The sequence below is a fragment of the Dipteris shenzhenensis genome, chromosome 24 (genome assembly GCF_047967505.1).
Source record: "Dipteris shenzhenensis isolate YYH24624 ecotype China chromosome 24, Dip_SZ_1.0, whole genome shotgun sequence".
NCBI classification, from domain to species: Eukaryota; Viridiplantae; Streptophyta; class Polypodiopsida; order Gleicheniales; family Dipteridaceae; genus Dipteris; species Dipteris shenzhenensis.
This window is the reverse complement of record NC_141619.1, coordinates 10,275,045-10,281,135: the sequence shown is the minus strand read 5'-3', so window position 1 is coordinate 10,281,135 and position 6,091 is coordinate 10,275,045.

Genomic DNA, 6,091 nt, shown 5'->3' with positions numbered 1-6,091 from the left:
AAAATCCATATAGAGTATGAAAATGAGCACATCTGTAAAGCAGGCAATCCTCTTGTAATCCATTGTAGATGCTAGTGTGTGATAATTCTAGAACATGAGCAATTGATGATAAGAATATACAACATGGGCAGAGATACTAGTCAATTTCATGGGGAACAAGCCATATGGTGTCGCCCTTGTTTCTTAGGGCAAAGAGAAGGTAAGCACTTAAGATTGAATGAAATTCTAGGATATGTAGCTTAATGACAAAAGGAATGACCTAGGGGTAGGATGCTAACTTATGTCATGTTGTTAAGCATCACAAAGGGGCCTACAATAAGCAACTTGAGGGGTCTTGTGACATTCTTGAAAGCTTTAGAGGGGAGTATTTTAACCACATATTTTTACATGCTTATCACCATTAGAGTGCTCCTGCTAGGACCCTTTCCTTTTAGGCCAATATAATCCCTTGCAAACAAGTCTCTTGGTACTGATGCACTCCAACCCATAGTTAGCAAGTGTCTGCGAGGTTGTCTTGTGTGTGAAGTATAGAATGTGAGTGGCATAATTACTTACACTTTAAGGTAATCTTGAAACATTTACATTATTGAGATCTTTTTAAAAAAATTATATAATAAGCTTATCTACACCCTCCACCCAATCTAGAACATCAATTAAAAAGATGATGAATTTGGTAGGGAATTTACCAAAGCTAGGAAGCCTCCCTCCTAGAACTGGAAAGTGCTAGTATCTTAGAGAGTAAAGATCTTGCAGAACATGTGTGTCAAAATTTTTAGAGGACTTAGACTTTCATACTCAATGGATTTCTCATTCAGCTCATGTAGAGATTGCCTCTTGGCTCCATTGTTGCTGATGGGATGCCTCGTCAACCTGAATATCAATTTTCCTATTACGATGGAATTAGTGGAGTCATCCTTGCATGCTCTTTAGTCGCCCAGACCACTATTTTTATCACAAGTGATGCAAGAGCAACTCATAATTAAGAGAACCTATAGATGATTAGTTTGTTGAGCAGTCAAAATGGACGTGCATATGTTGAGAAGGTTGTGATCGTCGATGAAGCCACACGACTTGATTCTGTAAAGCCCTCCATTCTCTGTGCTATGATACATTATCAAATATGATATTGAATTTTCAACAAGCTGGCTTCACCTATAGCTCAATTTGAGGCTAGAGCTCTATCTAGCGCATTGATATGAGTTGGAAAGAAGCAGCTTCAATAAATGTAGGTGAAAGATGACCTAAAAAATACTAAATAAATAATGAATTATACTTTACTTAGACATGCATGAATTATTAGTAGTTTCAAAGAATATTAGATCGTATCATTGGTCTTGTTTTTCTCAATTTGTCATTTGACGTGAAAAGTAGAAACTTTTCATCTTTCAATTAGCAATATGTACATTTTTCAAAAGACGTTTGAAACTATGCTTATTTTGTAAAAGTTATGAAAATAGTTCTCATTAATGTCTCCAAAAGATTGTAAAATTGATCAATATTTAAGACTAGTGAAAAATCATAATAGCCTGTTGTAAACGACAACTCATGACTCATTGTTGTTTTTCATGACTCGCTGTTCTTCTCCTTCCCTAGTGGTAAACTTCTTCTAATTTCCATTGGCAACATTCCAAATCCTGCTTTTCATGAGTACAAATTTGATTTTGGTTTGCCATATGTGAAATCCCTCACCCTCAAGCTTGTCTATCTTTGTTTTAGTAGCCATAGGGAAGGTCTTACCAATAATGGTAGTATCATAAATGCAAACAAGTATGACATGCATGAGCTCAATGACTAAGTTACAATGGTAGTATCATAAATGCAAACAAGTATGACATGCATGAGCTCAATGACTAAGTTACAATGCTCAAGCTCCAGATAAGATACAATAAACTTGCAGTCAAGGTCAAGAGTTCCAAATTTATGTTGATTGGTTAATTGCAAAAGACCAAAAAATGGGAGAAATACTTACAAAAATAGACCTGAGCTTGGAGGGTGAAATTTTACCAAAAAGAGAAGCAATCAAAGGGATTTTATAGCAGTTAGGAAGCTCTATTACCATAGAAGATCCCCTAGAAAGGATTTGTGCAATGTCACCCGTATGAACTGTGCCTTTTTTGGTTGTTATTTTGTCAATTTCGCCTCAAATACAAGAGCATTGGTGCTCAAAATTCATTTTCAACCTCCTCATACTATCGCCCAATAGTAGCTTGAACTGATTTTGGAATGGTGACTCCAATTGGCAGAATTATGCAAAATATTAGCGACCTTTAAAAGTGGTGGCACGGGCAGTAGATGATATCATTCCGTAATTCCTCTAAACTAGAGATTTGCCCAGTTACGAGGAGTATTTAGGTCAAAGGGCTTGCGGTATGGTCTAGGGGGGGGGGAGAGAGAGAGAGAGAGAAAGAGAGAGAGAGAGAGAGAGAGAGAGAGAGAACAAGCTTAAGGAAAAATCAGGCAAAGAGGAAGAAGGAATAAATAAGGAGAGAGGTAGGGGAGATGATGATGTGGGATAGTGAGGAATGAAGGCTCAACCTGGCTTTGATATCATATGAAGGAAAATCAATGGAATCTTAATAGAAAGAGTTGTTTATTCATGACTAGAAGTTGCCTTAAGTAGGCAAGTGATACAACGCATTTGCCCAAGAGAGAGAGCATCTCCAGATCCACTAATCTCTCCACTGATTCCTCAATCAGGTCCAATATTGTCTCAATCACACCCATTGGAACCTTTTACCACCTAACTTAGTCACACTAACCATGCATACACACCATGTGGTCACAGACAAGTACACATACACCTTGTAATCTTTGATATAGGCCCATTACATCAATTGGTCCCAACAAAGAAACTTTGCAGTTCATTCCTCTCATTGTGGTTCGAGCTACTTGAAAAATTTGCGAGTTTATTTTCTCCATGAGAAACGTTGGATTTGATTCTTTAGATTAGAAGTTAGTCCAATGGACAATTGTTAAGGCTCCTATTGTTGTTATAACCAACTATCGCAATAACTGTTTGATCAAGATCTTTGCTATTGGTACATTGTGGGCTTAGGTTGAAGCTGCTGGTTACCAATGGTGGGACTATTGGCCACTGGGCTTATTTAAGGTTTCCTTTTGTTTAGAGGAACTGTCTTGAATCTTTTCCAAACTTATTCTTCAGCCAAAAATGAATATATTCTAACCTTGCTGAGAAGAGCTACCAAACAATTGCAAAATGGAAAATAATTAATGAAGATAGAAGATTTGAAACACATGTAGAAAATCTATTCTTTAAAACAATGAAAATAATGATCTCTAAGATTCTATCTACACACGCGACATGGCCAAAAATGGCACTCATGTTGAATGAATAAAAATCCATTGGACCTAAGCACAATTGCATAGCAAACCCATTGCACACCAAGTGGCGACTTTAATCCATAATCTCTTGGTTAAGAGACTGGGTCTTATCAAATTGAGATATGAAAGTTTTTTCTTATGCTGACTGTAAATATCCAAAATCACATAAGTATCTAAATAGTCTATATCACTACAAGGCACATGCCCTTTTCCGATGGAAATACCAACCTTTTTTACAATAAAAAGTTTTTTTTTGACGGCCGCAAAGGTCGGTATTTACGTCGCTATAAGCGTAAAAAAAGAACGATCCCTATATAAGCATCACTATATAGCAACACTAATAAATGTTGCTATATAGCAACACTAGTAAATGTCGCTATATAGAGACACTGGTAAACATTGCTATATGGCGACAATTAACAGAAGCTTTAAAAAAACATTAGTGGGGCTAAACAAGGCCACAGCAAGCCCTGTTTTGCCCCACTAATGTTTTTTTTTAAGTAATTACAAAAGAATGTTTTTTCTTACAAAATTTCCCTTCTGAAAAGAGTGATACAAAATTGCTCAAACGAGCCAAGCGATAGAAGCATATACATGTCGAAGATATACAACATTGTTTGTTACAAAATTACCCTTTCGAAAAGGGTGATGAAAAATCGCTCAAACGAGCTGACATACAAAAGCATATACATGGCGAAGTATATGCAAACTACTACTAATACTACTACTACTACTACTGCTCATCCGAATCGTCGTCCTCGTCCTCGTCCTCATCCTCATCGCGTTGGCCTATCTCTGGCCCTCGTGAGCTGCGCCTGATCGTTGGCCCTCGTCAAAGCCATGTAAGCCTAATCCCTCATCATCACCGCTCACCTCTACTGATGGGACGTTCGAGCTTTGATTCTAAGAGTGAAACCATGTTAATTGGAAATTAGATTGGAACTAAAAGAATAAAACAGAGGGAAAAATGAGATTACAAGTAGGAGTAGACTTATACCATGCGAGCAGTCACCTCAGCTGAATCGACCGTTGCTCCCAGCGCCTCCTGCTCATTGCTGTGGGTCCAATTTACGAGAGTTATATAAAGTGCATGCAATTTGTAGTAAAACAAAAAAGAACAATACATTAAATGAGAAGAAGTAGACTTACCACGGTTGCCTCAAACACCAACCGTCCACCTGCACCAAAGTGCGAAGTACCTACGGAGTCCAGCCATCTCCTCGCAGCCCTCCTCTGACCCTCAAACAATGCGGGATGGTCCCTGTACTGCTTCTTGAAAAACTTCATGTCAGTTTTGTCTGCCGAGCCTTCCCCTTTGCGATGAAAGTACGCAAGGTTGACCTACAATGCTTCAAGAGGACCCCCATGTGCTCTTTTATGTAATCTGAATGAATCCCAATTTGGGGGGTTAGGATATTGTCTTTTAAATTCATCAATGGCTGCCTACTTCTTTCCCTCATCTTGGTACCGCCAGTCAGTAAAAGCTATGCCACTCCTGAAGTGGTAGCTCATCAACAGCCTCATGGTGGCCAGCACTACTAAGCCCTTTTTATTTTCTATTATCTCTCTAGCAACCGTGATTTCATAGGACAGGTCCTCAACCGGGTAAGGAGGACTCATGGTAGTGGCAGAGTCAAGCGCTTACAGAGCGAGGAGTAGTAGTGGGAGTAGGAGAGGGCAAGGGACCTGACTGGTACTGGGTCTCGGGACCAAGTGGAGACCTGTAGGGATGTGAGTGTGTTGACTCGTCTACATCTCCCGAGTCAGCACAACATAAGCGACCCTTCCTACTCTTCCTTCCCTGGATACGTTGCGACGAATTGTCCATTCTTTGAGAATCATAATGTCAATGAAATTATACTGTTTGGCATGGAGAGATAAACACACCTAATTCTTGCCGCGCATTGTTGAGATCTCAGAATGTGTTTATTGCTTGCAATATTTTTAGAAGTGCTTATACCTTTCTGAAATAGTTATTGCTCACATTGTTTTTCTTTCTTACGTTGAAACCTTGATTTGCGTGAATGATTTTCGATGCTCCTAGTACAATGAGAATATGGATTTCATTCTTAAGGCAAGATACATAATGAACCAAATGGAAGATTGTATGGAAAGCTTAAGACATTGAAAGGACCCTTTGTTGTTCATAATACTTGTGAAGGATTGTCTATGTGGTGACATTATTCTGAGTGAACTTCTTTGTTATAATCTTGAGAAGCCTGCATTTGTGTGCTTTCAGCAAGCAAGATTAATTCTTCTCATAGGAAACAAAGTGATGAGGATGCCACATCACTCAGACCCCTAATGTACCTCCTTTGGAAAGTAAGGAGTTTAACCGTCATGCTATAGTGCCTAGTGCTAAGAACTTTGTCTATGCCGAAGAGACATTAGAAAAAAGGGAAACTCATTTTGGGGCCTTTTGGCCAAAATGAAAAATCCCTCTCCGCCAATCACAAGAGGGCCGATGTAACATTGAGAAAATAGAGAAGATACAAAATAGTTTCACATAATAAGAGAAAGAGACAAAAATTTATGGATGTACAACTGTATAAACTTGACAAGGAGTCATTTTCAAAAAACATCACGAACTCAAATATGATTTCCCTCCTAAATAACTTTTCCCTCTTGTACGAATCAAAGATTCAAATGTTCTTTCTTGAGTCTAGGATTGGGCATGTTTTTCGCCCCACTTCTCCCAGTTGCACTTTCCATCCATGACAATAGGCACCCTAGGGCATCTTTCATGCCT